We start from the raw sequence: 17322 nt of genomic DNA, 5'->3' as shown, positions 1-17322 counted from the left end.
TGTGTTCACCTCAGTCACCAGTCTTATTTTTCCTCCCACTGAAACAATTATAGCTGTCTTAATAATTATGGTTGGGTATTGCTCCTGAATTGATTTGATTTCCGATTTTGATTAGATTCCTTGTGGATTAATTTAGAGCCGTGGTTCTCAAACTGTGGTACATGTACCACCGGTGGTATGTGTGGAAAATCCAAAATACTGTTCTACTGTATATACCAGGGTATGTGAAAGGACTAGAGCTGAGGAATTTTGAGCACAGTGTGTAGAAAATTAAACAAATAACAAGAAGTTAGTCGTCTTATCTCTCGCTCCATCTAACACTGATTTCACTATACCAGTGTGTGAAGTATATGTGAGGAAGAGGAGGATAATGAGAGAGCAAATTATCTTATTGGGAATAAATCTGCCTCCTGTGAAAAGTCTGTAGCTGACTTTACTCGGCCTATTTACACTCTATTTTAATGTTGCAGATAATGATAATACTTCGAGAGCTCAGTATTTTCTCAGGTGGTACTTGTAGTTTGAAAACCACTGATTTGGAGATATTTGAGTTTCCATATCAATTGCTCAATTTGAATCTCTCTAACCTGCAGTAGATAATTCAAACCCGAACCTTGAAAAAACATTTTTTGCTCCACATATCCAGCCTAGAAGCACATCAGGCAGCTTGAAGTTGTCTAGCATAGAGCGCAGTGTGTCCCTGGCTTGGCCTGCATTTATGCTCTATTTGCTCATCAGATGATGACAGTGACGGTGATGGTCATGAGCGGGCAATTACGACAACAAAGCATCTGAACTGTGATGTGTGGAAGTATTTCTGCTTCTACACCATAGATGGCACTTCGCCTCGGCTGTAAGCTTAGCTGTAGCTACCAGCAATAGTCTTCCAAGATAAAGATAGATTAAAAGATAAATATAAGGATTTTTATGACTCCATATCGGATCTTTCAAATAAAGATATGATTTGTGTTGGATCAATAATAATAATAATAACACCATTGCTTCATTTTAAAACGGTGTGCAGTGGACAGTGGTTCCATGTGTCATAGCCAGGCCATTAGAGACATTGGGAGAAGTCCAGTTTCATCAGTGAGCTGTCCAAAACACCCACAGAGGTTTTACTGTTGTTGACACACAGGGTGCACTCACTGCTGTTTCCGGATGTTTCCTGCGATGGGCATACAGTTCTCAGCAGGCGAGCAGAACATTGCAAAGCATGACATACACAACATTGTGTTGTATTCCCGTCTTAGCTCGAGGTGTCGCTGTAGATGCTCGGGTCTTTAGCTAGTCTTTAGCTTAAAAAAGTGGCATTTGCAAACTTCTTAAGCAGGCTAAAAGGTACAAACCAAAAACATGTACTATGAGGCTATTTGACTTCTTGATGTGTATTTCAGAAACTCGGGGCGCACTTCATCAGCTACGTGTGCTGGAAGGTGATCTATGGGTTATCTTGCTCTAACAGGAGAAGGACAGAATTAACAAATAGGATGAAGAGTTTGCTTGAAATAAGGACGAACAAAATGAGACAAGATATGGTCTTAGAGTTTGGATATCGTCCTATCGTGATAAGGAATCTGTGAGGACTTTTCTTGGTTGTTGCATTGATAATCATCATATTTATTTTATTTAATACATTTGTGAAGCCCACAGTAAATATTATATATATATATATATATATATATATATATATATATTGCATTAAAAAGCCAGAGAAACAAACCAGATATTATCTGTATTTTAAGCATGAAATACAGATATTTTTATTTAATAGTGTATTTACAGCTACGCTCTCACTCTCCTGAGAAGCACAATCATTTCAAAAGAAAAAACTTTTCATGAGTGCAGAGAAGCAACCTGTGTGCAACTTTATATCCTGATTATTTCTAAGCCATGTCGCCCAGCCTTGACCTTAATCACCATGAATGATAGCGTAGCTTGGCAAACCTAACAATGGTATTTAATTCAGATGATTCGATAATGGACCATTGAGCATTCTAAAACAACCAAAACCAAAATTTAATTTGGGTTTAATTTCCTTTTTAAAATCATAGCTAATAGATAACAGAGAGAGTATCCCAGGGGGACTTGGTTGCAGCAGCCGTTCTAAAAATGCCTAGCTCTGTCTCCTCTGACACATGTGAAGTGCATATTGTTTTCCTTTAACAAACAGCCTCCGCGGTGTTTTCTCTGATATGTGAAATTGCATATCTCCTTTGATCCGTGGCCTTGTGCAGAGGATACATTTGGAAACCCCTGTTGAGGCGTCCGCTTGGTGATGTCGAGGCCTTTTCATATCATCCAGAGGAGGAAAGAGGGAGCACATGCAGAGGCAGTTAATTTTAGCCATTCCACCTGAGGTGATGGCACTTTACAGCTAAATATCCCTTGAATTGAATCCCCTTCTCCTCCTCCATATCATCCACTACACTTTCATGCACTACACTCGGGTGAAATAACCGCAGCATTAGGGCTATAAGAGTGGATTAGAGCACATGGAGGCAGTATGGATTACAAAAGCTTACATTTCAGTTGTGACAAAGTATAAAAAACACACCATGAAACAATGACTAAGCAGGCTAATCCGCGCAGAAGTAAACACAGGGAACACGCTGTACAGATGGAGAAAGAGAGAGGGAGAGATTTTTAGATGCTGTCAGCATTATCAGTCTTGTCATAGTACAAGTGGGGGATGAGGATTGTCACTCGACAACAGCATTTAGAGGGAAAGACACTGCAGTCTTGGTGTATGTGGATGTTTTAGAAATTTAAATCCCACAGAAGATTGCCTACAGAATTGGATAAAATATTTAATTTGCTTTGGAATAATCAGGCGGCGTGCCCATGGCAAAGTGACAGTGACGACTCAATTTAGAATTTGGACTGTAGTCTGTTCAAAAACACTGGGGCCATTTGGTACCAGTACGAGGGGCTGACATCACAAGATATCAATTATAGACGGTTGATTCTTTGAACTTGGCTTTAATAAAAGTGATGTAACCTCAGTTTTTACTACAATTTTCCACTCAAACGCACCCAAATCCTTCTAAACACAGCACACTCCTGTGAGCAGCTCAGCCTCTATCTATTTAATCCCCAGTTTCACTCTTTTCTTGACTCCGTTTATTTTGAAAGTATGAAATTTAGGGCCACAACTAATGATTATTATTATAGTTTTTAATGTTCCTTTGTTATGTGGAGCAAAGAAACCAGAAAATATTCATATTTAAGAAGCAGAAAAATCATAAAACCTGAAAAAAAAACCTCAAACGGATTAACTAATTATCAGAGTAGTTCACGATTCATTTAGTAACCATTAATACATAGAAATAATCAAAATAATTATAGGTTTGTTTCTTGTAAAGTGGTGTTAAGAATCCATAAATGCTGCTACTCTAGATCACCGAGATGCTCAAACATAATAGTCTGTTGATTTTATATCTATATATCTATCACATAAGTGACCAGCTTCAGAGTTGGCAGGTGACTTTCTAAGGGCACCAGTGTGTGCAGTACTGACTTTGACGTTGTTGGATAAGAATTGCAAGAGAAACGGAAACAGGTGTTGTACTAGTTTGTCGCACAAAATAAAATATAGCCTGTGTTACCCCGCATAACTCGCACCTTCACCGCATGGAATCAGCCGCACAGATACGGCGAGAAGCCATCCACAGCTGCTCGGCAGATGTTTCCATACAAACTGAGTCGACACATGACGTTGTGACATACATGTTGTAGTTGTGTTCAGTTTTTAAAAAACCACCGCAAAACGAAAACAGTTTGTCGTTCAAAGTCGGAGCGGAGGTGCAACATGGTCATTATCCAGCTTCAAACATGGATTTGTGTCGGAAATTGAGCTCTCTCTTTCTCTCTCTTACTCAAGATGTACTCAAACTTTCCTCTCATCTCGTCCAAGATGACATCAAAAGAATGTGAGCGAGCACGAGACATGTATACAAGCGTCGCCACAATTCCCACCAACTGCCTTGCCATCTGTTTCCATGCAGACACAGCCCTCAAATTTCAGTCTCGTTGGCTGACTAAAAGGATGTTGCCACTGTTGGCTGCCTGGGCTGGTATTAGAGATAGAAGTGCTTTTCTCATCCTGAAGGATTTGTTAATTGCTGCTGTGTCCCTGCTGCCATCATGTGTGTGTGTGTGTGTGTGTGTGTGTGTGTGTGTGTGTGTGTGTGAGAGAGAGAGAGAGAGCGTGGCACTGTGCCCTGAAATGTATGCAAGCTATTTACCAGGATATTACATAGCTATGTCAACACTCAAGATGTGATTTGATTGAATTCGCTCATGCAGGATAGGGCTGTTAGGAGAATTATTAATTAGCACAGGTTATTCTGCGTGCTAGTATTAGCTGCGATATTATACATGCCTGTTGCAAATAAGTACATGTCAGGACAGGCTTAGCATGGTAGCTATGTGTTCATTAACTCTGATGATTTACCTGATTTTGAGCACTAAATTCCTGGTTTTGTGGGTGGAAAGGGAACTTGGCTTGTAACCAGAGGGTTGCCAGTTCCCCACAGGTCAAAAAAGGGCTGGGTACCCAACTTGCATTGCTCCCCGGGTGCTGCTCAGTGGCTGCCTGCTGCTCCTAATTCTAGGCAGGTTTCTAGTAGAGGATGGGTTAAATGCAGAGAAGGAATTCCCCCCCTGCAGGACCGATAAAGGACTGATTTATTGTTGTATTTACAACGTGTCAAGTGAAGCACCAACTGTGATGTGACGCGTGTAATTTGACGGAGCATCATCACTTCTAAGGGGGTTCGCCTGTTAGAGCACAGCAAGAAGATCGCCAGTTCTCAGCCCGGTGCGTTGGGTTTTCTCCTGGTTCTCCCATGGTGGACAGGAGAGATATCCAGGGTGTGACCCTGCCTTTCTCCCTATGTCAGCTGGGATTGGCTCCAGCAGCCCTGCCACCCTCATGTGGAGGATAAAGCGATAGAGAATGAATGAATGAATGAATGAATGGATTAATGATCAGTTCGCAGGAATGACTCTCTACCCAAAACCAAATATTTTTGTTTTAAATGTCATGGAACAGGGGAAAAACACAGTTACATTCTTCACAGTCTAATGCTTTTTTGCAGATGACAGAAACTGTTGGTAAAAAAAAATCAAGAATCAAGTGGCAGAAACCATGGCAACACTGTCAAATAGTGCATCTCACCTCAGTGCATCCATAATCTGGTAAACTGGAGTTGTAAAGTGGTGACATGATCAAAATTACGGCACTATCTCAGTTTAACAGTAATGCCTGCAGTTAAGTTGGCAAAGCTTTCGTCAAACAGGCGCAAACACTTTTTCTTTGTAAAGGAGCGAGTGAAAAATCATTTTTTGCCAAGGACTTCTCTAAAAAGTATCATACTGTGTGATGAGACAGGTTCTGACAGTTGTGGCTGATTTCATTTTTGAATGAGGACCGAAATAACTAATCCCCATCCCAGTTTGTTTTCTCTCACGTGCTCGTCGGTCCTCTCATACGATTTGTGCACCTTGAACTGAAATGTTTTGAGCCACGGCCAACTAGACGCACATTATGTGCTACACTATCCCAGTGATGGTGTCATGAATTTCATTAACACTGCATGGAAATTGATTTCTATGGGGCAAAATTGGGGATATTTGCTTCTAAATTTCGCAAAATTGAATAGAATGTCCTGCAGACTCCACTGTAGTGATGTCCCTTCCTTTTTCCAGAATGATGTCCTCGCTGTAAAATGCTGAAGTTGTACTCTGCTGTACTGTAAAATTCACATGATTGCCTGCCTGATTGCTTTCACATGATCTGCTCTTTACTGTGAACCACCTACGTTAATGTTGCACTGGATAAAATGACAATCCAGAACAATCCAGTTACCACGGAGCATTACAGTACAGTATTTATCCCCCTTGGAACATTTGACCCGTCCTCACCCGACTGTGTCAAGAGAATCCATTGCAGTTGATTGATGTGAAAGCTGTAAAATAAGAGCATGCTCATTTACATAATTAGAAAGAAAAACAACCAGTTCCTGTCTTCTGCAAATTCAGTATGATTTGATTATTAAATGATATGATAGGGTTTTGATCACGGAACATAGATTTTTCTTCCCTTTTGTGAGGCGGCGCCAGCCACAGTGTCTGCATAACTGCTCTCAAATCAAAATAAGATCATCATCTCGAATTACTGATTAATGTATTCCTGCAGGATCTCTGTGGTTGGGCAATGTCAGAGTTTTCTGAAGTAAAGGAGGAGAATTCAGTCAGTCTTTTTTTCTACTTTTTTTGATAAGGAGACATTTAAAGTTTTAAGTGTTGGCTGGATCTGCTTCCATACCAGAGATCGTAGAGCAATTCCTAAGGCCAGTTTCTGCTGCAGTGAATAAAATGCCGTGGATTTTACAGTAGTGGGAGGTGGAAAATTCGGTGTATTGATAAAAGGTGCATGTGAATGGGCGCAGTGACAGTGGTGTTATTGAATAAAAGAGGGAGTTTTAAGAAATGTCTCTCCCAGCGTCCGCATTTCACTGTACCGAGGGAGACAGAGCGGAAATAGTGGATACAGTGGACGAGAGGAGGAAAAGTGTGGACTGATGAGGAAACCACAGCATTCTTCCACTTGGTGCAAGAAGCAGATATTGCAACGATAATGAATTGAAACGGCAGCTATCGGCACTCTTTATTTACATCAACAAGTTGAGCCTTGTTTTCCTTTTCTGGGGTGATACAAACTTTTACTTATCTCGATGATTTGCTTCGCAGCAGTTGATGGAAACACAGAATAATGCACATTTACTTCTGCTGAATCTTTGCCAATACATTTTTTAAACTTAGCGAATGACATAACCTGACGCGCACCCTGCTAGAAATGTAACTACATCCATATGGTAGCATGTTGCGGGACAACCACACAAACCTCACCTTTCCTTTCGCCTCAGTTAATTCAATGATTGAATATGATATCATCTCTGATGTCTCCTCTTGTGTATGTCTTGCATTAAAAAAAAATCTACCCTCCTATGCAGAGTGCAAACTAGGCTTAAAGGTCAGAAAACGCGACTTCCTTAACAGACCGCTGTTTCTCCTCATGTGCCGCCCCAGGCGAACCTTCTCTGACGACAGCCACACAAGTGGAGGAAACGGAGGCGCGGGATTAAAGGAAGACGTATCCTGGTCATTGTTCGCCGCTGCTGGAAGGGGATTCCTCTCTGTTTTTTATTTTTTTTGAACTACTCGAAAGTTTGGAAGGCCGTCATCTGTTTGCAGTAAGTTTTCTTCATTTTTTTTGATCAAATGCATTCCGTACTTAATGCACTGTATAGCACTATTAAACTTGGATGCAGCTGCTGATGTTATTTGACAAAAACACAAAGGATGCTGCCCTCTACTTTGTCATTCCACACATAGCACACAGAGAGAGAGAAAATCTGGTTTTAATGTCAACAGACTTTGAGTTGTTTCCCAGCCTTGAAATTGATTCATTAAGTGGCCTGTAATCGACAGTCTCTGTGATTTTACTGTCAGTTTGAGCTCCCTTCCTGCTCCACTGAGCCTCAACAAACCAAACAGATAATCTTGTGGCCATGTTGATGTTTTTGGTAATGCCGCTGCTTGGGAGGGGTTATGTTAAGAGCCTATAAACTCGCGTTTCAAGCAGAGATGTGGTTTAGTACTTGGAATTCTTTTAAATGCCAGCTACAAAAAAACCCAAAAGGAAATCTGTCAAAACCATATAAGTAGACAAATGCTTTAACAAAGATGTTTTACTGGTAGTGTTTGCACTTTCCTGTTTTCTCTATAACATTTGACTCTTATTACTGATCAAAAATTGATGACGCTGATCTGCTAAATCACTGCTGCGCCTTTTGTTTGATTACTTTTTGATTGACAGTGTTGTAAATCCTCTCTAAAATACACACTGTGAATAGTCTTCCCCAATATCGACTTGTTTTGTTTTACCTTACCACAGCATACACTTCACCCAGTCCATTATACAGTAAAGGCTGCATCCTTTTATGGGCTTTAAAAGACTAAACAAAAATAGATGGATGGATGGATATTTATTTTTTTACACTAATTCTGCTGCTGCTGCTGCTACTGCAGCTGCTTGCTAATGATGACTCATGTGCCACCACTTTCATGTTTGTCTTAATAAGGCTTATGCATGAATATTTATCGCACTAACTATTAATAACCACTACTTAGTGGTTTCTCACCTATTTATTTGACCATTCGACTTGGGTGTGGAATTGCAGATTGAAGAAAAGAAGGTCAGAATCTTATAGTCCAAATAGAAATAAGGCTCTGAAAGTGTGAAATGAGGCTCCAGCACTCACCCGTTGCGCCATAGTACAGTATAGATCCTCATAATTGGAGACATCTTGCTGGGGTTTGTAGTTTCCAAGGAGGTCCTCCACTGTGTCAGTGGTGGTAAACATACAAATCCATCTTGATTTACTGAAGGCAGCGGCGGCAGCAGCTTTTGGCCGAACCCGCAACACTCTTCCTGCTTTGCTGATGAGCCATGTGCTGACACAAAGCCAGAGCTAACACTGATTGCAGTGAATTCCCGCGGAGATGACGTATTCTCATCGATTGTTGTGTGTGTGATTAACTTATTTACACAGACATATCAATACAAGCACAGTTTTATGGAACAAAACAGTGAAATAATCAAATGTTTTGGAAACGGGAACCAGTTGATGTTTTCTTGATAACTTATTCAGAGCAAGTTTAGGAGAATCTAGAGAACGGTTGTATCGTATTGGCTTTTTTTATCCACATACGTCACATAGAATCTCCAAATGGTATCCTTGCATTTTCATATATATGTGTGTATATATATATATATATATATATGTATGTATATATATATATATATATATATATATATATATATATATATATATATATATATATATATATATATATATATATATATATACATACACACATACACACACTTAACCCCGCAAGCTTCATGCGCGTGCTCCACATCGTCTGCTCTTTTTTTGATGACGTTCTTTAAAGCAACGCTGTGTTTATGGAAAAACATTTTCAAAAGTGAGAATACAGAAGGATTGTATATGAAAAGTTGTGTCACCATGCGGATAAGGCCTTAGGAATAGAGGAATTGGCAAATGTTTTGGTCGCAGTTCTGTTAATTTCATTGCCTGTTTAATAGATAGATATAAACTGGGCTTGAGGAGTAGACGAATGACTCGAATGAACCTGTACTTAATTTTCTCCTATACCAGAAAAAATATTAGGTCACAATGCCCAGCCACACAACATCTGGCTCGCAGGTGGTGGAAGCAGAAACCAAAACAGGAAGGTGGCCTGTCATGATCCTGAGTGCTCACTGCAACCACTCCACTCTCTTTGCTCATCCAAGACGAGGGAAGAGGGGAGTGTTTTGGCAGTTTTTTTGTTGCGGTGATGGCCTTGAAAGCCACAGTGGCATTTGTTGTTTTTTTCCCCCTTCTATTCTTGGTTTTAATGGATGTCAGGTTCATTTTGCAAAAAAAAACCAAATGTTTGGTCTGTGAGTCTTTGATGAATAAGTTCATCACATCATGCTTTTTAGCTTAGCCATTGGCGTACAATGGCACGTAGAGGAATGTGAGCGAATGCTGCGCATACACAATAGGGATGACCTCATCGTTTTCAGCTTCATCTAAGCCCAACGTGGTTGAATACAATGATATCTGCGTTCCCTGTTTCCCAGACACACATACGCCAACACACACTCACTGTGTGTGTGCGTGTGTGTGTCAATGTCCCCATCACTGAGGTGTGTATTTACCTTCTAGTTTACAGAGGTTCTTACAATATTTACCCAGGGTGGAACTGGTTAATGATTATTTGGACAAACCAGGGTAGAATGTGTCGGTCTTCACACACTGGTGAATTTGTGTGACAATGTTGCAAAGACACCAACGACAGTGGGTTTTGTCCCTGGTGTCAGTCAGTGAATGCAGCCTCTAACCTCCCTGACTCCGTAGGTTAGAGGGCGAAATTGTTCCCCTGGTAGCTCGTAAACTTGGAGCAAATGTGTAATTTATGCTTTTATTTATTTCCAATCACAATGACTCTAAAACACAGCAATTGTTACTCGCAGTGTGTGAAATGTGTGGACTAAGATTTAAGAGCCGAAGACGAGCTTTTATAACTTATCGATTCTACTGCTGATTATTTTCAGCTAAATACAGCAGGCCTGCAACTAATGACCATTTACATAGTCAGCTAGTCATCAATCATTGAAACAATTGGTTAACTAATTGGGTAATAACAATGCCATCTATTCATAGCTAGTAGGGCTATCACTTTTTATCTGAAATTGAAATCCCCTCCCCTCTGGAACTCCCTCCCCCAACATATCCAAACTTTCAACATTCAAAAAAGACCACTTTGTTGTAGAAAAGTTTCACAATGCCCTGCAGTCAAAGGTGATGATAATCCAAAACCTCAGGGAAAAAATATTCATATTATGTCTCAATAAGGAACAACTTTCCTTATTGAGAGAAAATTACTAATTGTTGTCAAGTCTTTTGGTTTTAAAAATGTATCATTTTTGACTGTTTGGACAAAACATGCAATAAATCAAAATATACTGTTCTTTTCATTTGAGGGTGAAAAGAAACATTTACTTTCATATTTGTTAAGGTATTCTTTTTTTCCAGTGTTTCTCAAGGCTAACCTTTTCCGTTTAATCTCTCTGGTACCTTCAGTCGACTCTGACCTTGTATGTCAGACACGATCACATCTGAGTCCCCTGCATCTTCCCCTGTCATCTCAGACCCTGCTAACTGCTGCCGCCTCATTACCCAGTCACTCAGATTAATATGGCCGCTCCGTGGCATCATCACGGTGCTTTAAATGGTCGGAGGCAATTTACCACATGGCGTTTTGATCCATTCCAGTAGCATCCTGACGCCTCGTAGTTAATGCCCCTGCCGGTGTCTTTCCAGCTGTGAAGGAGGGGAAACACTTGATCAGGCGTTTATAGATATGACACGAGCGAGCTTAAGCAAACCACTGTTTTTCAGCTGGAAACAAAAATGTTTGACTGCCCTAGCATTACTCTCTAATGACGGCAGGCCAGTTCAGAAGTAAAGTGTCTACGAGGACTCATGGGGTTGTTTAGGAGGTAATAGCCTGAAGCCTATGTAACAGCTCTATAAAACTCTGAGAGTGTAAAATACCCACGGTTGGAGCAAGGTTGAAATGAAGAGACTCACTTCACAGAACCTCTTTTACTTTCTATGTTTTATGGTCGTACCTCTGAGGAAGTGTTTACAAAAGAAGTGCTCTCTCTCTCTTTTTTTTTTGTCCTGGTTATTCAGCGAGTTAGTGGCGCATGGACTGAAGTAAGTAATGTGTCAGGGTGACACTGATGCTCTGTGAGTTAAAATGTCATACATTTGTGCTTGTGTTTAGGATTATGCTTGTGACTGACTGCGAGCGGCCATGTGTGCGGATAAAACGGGACACCAAATTACTTGAATAGCATCATTGTCCTTGGACATCACAGTCTGTACCCGAGACGCGAGGAGTATCTAGAGGGTTGTAGCTCAAAGCGTCGCTGGTTCTCCTCGCTTCCTGTTATGAGATTGAATAAGCCAATGTTGCCAGGCAACGGGTGAAATTCCACTTTTGGCAACTATTGCTTAGTAACAAAATTTGTTTTGAGAAATAAAGGCCAGGATTACTGCTCACTGATGGAATCAGTGGTGGATTTAACCCTAGAATCTTATCACCAGTTTTAGGAATTTTAATCAGTGCTCTACAATTTTTTTTCTTCACTTAAACATATTATAAAAACCAAGTATGTACGCAAAACAGATCACAACACAATTCTCCAAGTCCATGGCTTTCCTCTTTTGAATTTCTGTGCTTTCCACAGCTCAGTCCACAAATATATCTTCACAGGCTGCGTTGTTACTGAAGCACTCTCATCTCGCAGTGCACCTCTGCCTGCAAATAGCCAATGGTGCACTAGTGGGAGGCAGGGTGGGAGGAGAGGGGTGGTGTGAACAGGGCCTGTGGGGGCGGTGCGGCGTTACATAATTTCAGCTAAACCCAGCTGTGCTGTCGTGTTCTGCCCATGGGTGAAGTGGTGCCAGGCAAAGTGACTGATGTGTCCACCTGCGCTCATCAGAGTAGGTTCAGGTCAGTGAACAGATTGACATTGAACACACTCTTCACATGTCATCAGTGTGGACCAGAAGACCAATTGTAGCAGCAGCACCACCACCACCACCGCCGTCATCTCTCTGGGACCGTGTTGCTATGGCAGCAGAGTTGTGTTATCAGAAACCTTGGCGTGTAATGATAATTCAGGGTTCTAACACTGGTAATTAGAGGCCATTTTCCTTTTTCTATTTTTTTTTTAGCAAGTAAAATTTCCTCCTGTAGCATCCGTTTACTCTTAAGTGGAGCGACGCACCGAGAGGAAATGTCCTTTCATCATGCTCTCCTGAAAAGGACAGCTAAGGCTAGTTGGTATCAATGCACACATCTTCTCCCCCCAGATTGGCAATGTGTTACCCAGTGATTGTAGACAGGAACTTCTGTGAAGATACTGTTAATTTCCCCAGCTGCCTTGTGTGTTTCTTTTGGCAAACTCTGCAAGTGGCTCAAAGCTTGACTAAAAATTGAGGAATACGTGTGCTATTCAGGAAATGGCCTATCACCCTGCAAGCTTTATTCAGAAAACCTGTATCAGAGTCATTAAAAGCTCGTAATGATGCCCTTCCAGTCCTTTTGTAATTAAAAGAAGAGGCTTCCATATTACAGCTTGTCTCTTTGACTGTGTTGCTACAGTTTATTAAAATGAGATCAAGCTGGAAATATCAATTTTCATCGAAAAAGCCAAGAGTGTATGTATCTATTCATAGTGTGTATGATACACATGTAATTGGGAGAGAAAGAAAAATCATTAAATCTTGCCCAGTCATTTCACCCAGCTGTTAAATCAATTGCAGTGCAGTGCAGCACAGTGGGCACCAATTCTCTATGATGAGTGTGCACTTCGTTTAGGAATAATAATAACGGACCACACTGACGGGCCTCAGGGTCTGTGCTCGAGGTGACTGGTGGATGGATTAAATTGTTGCTCCACACCGGCGTGAAAACGCTCAGTGGGAACTCCTTTTATGTGATTCTGCCAACTTAAATTCAACTTAAATCTCCCTAACAAGGACCAGGTCCTATTAAAGCATGATAGGTTGGCAGGTATCGGTGTGTTTCCTGTGCAAAATGTTGCCTCTGGCACTGTCTGCCTGCCTGCACCTGAAGTCTTCCTCCCTGCTGAAATCGGGGTAGAAATAGTCGGGATACAGATGAGTTGTAGATCAGGGGAGGCAGTGGAAAGATGAAACAACAAAAGTTAAGTCCAGCCAGGTGAAAGGGAATGGATTAAAATGAAAAAAATAGGGAAGCAAAAAGGCATTTCATTAGTTCAGGGGCAAATGCAAAGGGTAGAGGATGGTAAAGCAATATAAGTTTTATAGTAGGAGAGGGAGGGAAAGTTGGATCTCAAGAAGATCCCACCCCCACACTTTTGTTTTGTTTGTTCAGGAAAAAGCCCCAGATGCCTGCAGTGAAGCAGTGGCTTGACCCTGTCTTTGGTTGTGAGCCGCTGGGATGTGGGCACTGCATAGAAGGCTTAGCGGAAAGGACTTTTATTCAATGGCCTTTGCCCCGATGGGAGGTACAAAGCCTCATATCTGTCAATGTGTCACAGGCCTCGCTGGCTGCAGCGCTGTCCTTCCCCGCTCCCTTCCCTTGCAACGGCGATTATCAGAGAAGCCCTGCTCCTGGTTTCTCATGGCCGTTTAACCCGCACTTGTCAATCTGTCTCCTCCTCGCATGAACGATGGCCTCATCGTTGTTGCCTCTCAGCTGGATTAGGCCTAATCAATACAAGTGTGGATTTTCTACTTCGCCGATCCCCTATCATGTCTCTAAGAATCCTATCTATTATGTTTCCTTAATCCTGAAAGGTGTTAGTTTTTGCTCTATCCATGTAGCCAGGTTTGGCATTAACTGATCAATTCCTTTACTTACCAGGAGTGGTAGTGGTTCGACTGAACTTGCTAACTAACTAGCATTTGTGCTTTTCTGATAACAAGATAGAGGAGCATCCACTCAGCCCTGAAGAAGTAGAGCACTTGAAATGCTTGTTATAAGATGTAACAATGGCTCAAGGCATCCATGACAACCACCACTTGTGCTCAACAAGTCACCATTGTTAGCAGTGGAGAACTTGTGTTCATCCGTATGGAAACTAGAGCTGCAACAGTTTAATCTGTCCATTATTTTCTTGATTAATTGAGTATAAAAGGTCAGAAAGTGTTGAAAATGTTGATTGGTGTTTCCCAAACCTGGAAATGGTAATGTTCTCAGGTGGCGTGTTTTGTCCACAAACCAAAAATCTTTCAGTTTGAATGATTTCTTTGTCAAATTGACCAAAGAAACCAGAAAATATTCACATTTAAGAAGCTGAAAAATGGAAATGAATACAATATAAGGTGTTTTATTAGATATGTGTGCAGTTTTACCAAAGACCTTTGAATAATTTGTATGTTTGCTTACATACAACAGATTATTTGAAAAAAACAAAACAAAAAAAAAACACATTCTTTATGCCGTGAATGTCTGTCTACTCTGTAAACATTACCTATGAACGTGCCCTAAACAGATTGATACGATTTAAGACAACCGGTGAGCGCATGGTGCAAAGATGATCTGTTAATTTCAGCCGTCTCCACTCGTCAGACTCTGAGGTTTTTGGCTTTGCCTGATCCTGATGATGCATGCTGCTTGGGACCGTGTTTGGTTCAATCAGATTATTTACTGAATGTCAGCACAACAAAGAGAAGAGTGGGGGAAAAAGACAGCACTAATTGCTTTAAGCACTGGGCTTGTGTCTTCAGATGTCAGGATTAAAAGCATTAGCATTCGCTTTCCTCACTCCCTCTGTAATTTACGCCGATGCCGGAGCAGCCGTTCTTTCCTTGTCTTGTTTATCCGACGAGCATCGTCCTCACCAAGGGTATGTGTTTGTACATTTGCACACATTTCTCACTCGCAGTGACTCAGCTTTTATGACTCTGTCCCCTACCCATAACATCTGCAGACTGCAAATAACGCTTCATTTGATTCAAAATACGAGGAAGGAAATCTGATCTTATCACACACCAGAGCTTTGGACATCAGTCGCCAGCATCTTCATCTAATTATCGTGCAATTATTGTATAATTAACATGAGCCAACAGCTGAGCCTGCATATTTGTTAAAAATATTTTTCCATTTATGGCATTCATTTGCTTTTCAAATGTTGTGATCGTCTGCAGTTTAGTTTGTTTGTGTCCTCCATTGTCACCGCAAAACAACATGACATCACTTCTGATTATTACATTACATCATCTTCTTCTGCTGAACAAAGAGGGCATGAATGCAGGCCAAGCTCTGCCCTCTGCTGGACAGCGTCCACACAAGTTCACAAGTTCACTTCCAAACATCCAGATGCACTTCTAGGCTGTGGATTTTGAACTGGAATGGTTTCAGAAGGAGGGAAAAGAACCAGCTACAAAAAAAGACTAAAACATTGAGTCACCTTGGAGACACATTGTCAGGGGAAAGCAAGAGTTTTCATAATGACTTGGCTGTTCCATGGCTACCCCTGCCATTGCTGTTGTTTGGAGTGTGAACGAGAGGGAAAAGAAAAGACTGAGAGGAGCAGGAGGAAAAGGAGCAGATTTTACTTGTCAAGCTGTTGTGGGTTGGCGTTTATGAGCTTTGAGGCTGGGGATGTGGTAGCTGTGATTTATAGCTTTCATTATTAAGGTTTTACCACACTGTTCATTCCCAGCAGGCACCACACAGACCTTCACACACACACACACACACACACACAAGAGATACACACTCATAGTTGCTTTGCATTTACCAGATTGCAGCTCAACAGTTAAGGTTTTTTAAGGTGCATCTTTGACCCTGCAAATGAAATGTGGATGTATCCCTAGGACTCTGTCTGGACGTGAGGTGCAGGTGGCTTTTCAGACACGGGGGAAAGCACACAGATGTACACACACACACACACACACACACACACTTGTCTTGCTACCTGGATCTTTGATATTTTTGGCTTTCTTGTGCTCGGTGTGAAGAGCACAGGCTGAAGATGGAGGGGAAGTGAAGAGGTTTTTTCCAGTTGAACTTGTGAACCCAAATCAGGACTCAGCACTTCTCTTCTGCCTTTGAGGTGTATCCTGTCTCACTCAATTCTTCCATATTTTTTCTCTTTCATTCTCTTTAACCTTGAACTCCACTTTTTGCTCGTTTACTCACTCGTTTTCTTTCTCTCGTCTTCCTCCCGTCCCTCCTTTCTGCCCGTACTTGTGGACTTCTGGTGTGATTTACAGACATAGCAGGAGATCTGATACTTCAACCGTGCTTTTCTTCCTCACCACATTTTCTCGATTCCCGTCTGTGCACAAATGATTCCTTGGCTTTTTTTAGACGCACACAAACTTTCTTCTCCTTTTTTCCCCCCCCTCTTTATCGACTTGGCCGAGACGCCACCACAATGCTGCTGTGACACTTAACTGTTTCTTTTCTCACTACTTCTCAGATTAATGTTACTTCCCCAGTAGGTTCTTAGTACGTACAGTTGTGAAATTTACTGTAAACCGCATGTAAAGTCGGACGTAAACATCCGTAGGTCTACATGATGACTGTTACCGGGATGATAATGTGTCAGAGGCTTTTGTGGCCTTTGGGTGAACTCCCCCTGGCACGCCGAGAGCTTCACAAATAGCTTGGCTCGTCCAGGCTCACTGGCCGTCAGCGCAAGCCAACACACACGCACGCAAACACACCAGGTTTTTGCTGAAAAGCAGCCTAATCCAAGCTCCATTCCGAAGAAGGTTCATCCGACAAATAGATTTGACACAGCGGCTCTGCCGGGCCAGTTTCCCTGTTTTCCACAGGGCTTTAAGACTGTGGGAGAGAGGAAAACTGAGGGCTCTCGTCCCCATGACTGAGGAATGTAAGACGCAGACAGCTGAGACTGAGGGTTTAGAATGGGCGGAAAAGAGAGGATAGGTGGCAGAGGAACAAAGCCGGTCATGCTGGCTAGTGTAGCTCTGACCTGCCATTTAGATGAAATCCACAGAAAATTTGGTGTACTATGAGTCTTCTGTATATTCTAGGAGTTCCATTTCCTTATTCTTTTTGACTCCCTCTGTGTTTCACAGCCTAGCCTAATTGACTCACTCCTGATCATGTGGTGAATTCTTCGTAAGGAGCGCGATGTTGGTA

General features: G+C 41.6%; 1 protein-coding gene across 5 annotated transcripts in view; it reads left to right on the top strand.

Annotated features, from left to right (window-relative positions):
* Positions 1-17322, top strand: part of sipa1l1 (signal-induced proliferation-associated 1 like 1) — an 80355-nt gene that overhangs the window by 3393 nt on the left and 59640 nt on the right. For all 5 annotated transcript variants that reach the window (XR_009233599.1, XR_009233598.1, XR_009233597.1 and 2 more), the window contains exon 2: positions 7096-7259. The gene's annotated coding sequence lies outside the window, so the exon portion shown is untranslated. The remainder of the gene's footprint in view (positions 1-7095; positions 7260-17322) is intronic.

This window comes from Solea solea, chromosome 17 (genome assembly GCF_958295425.1).
Source record: "Solea solea chromosome 17, fSolSol10.1, whole genome shotgun sequence".
In the NCBI taxonomy this organism is placed as follows: Eukaryota; Metazoa; Chordata; class Actinopteri; order Pleuronectiformes; family Soleidae; genus Solea; species Solea solea.
This window is presented reverse-complemented; position numbering and strand designations above follow the sequence as displayed.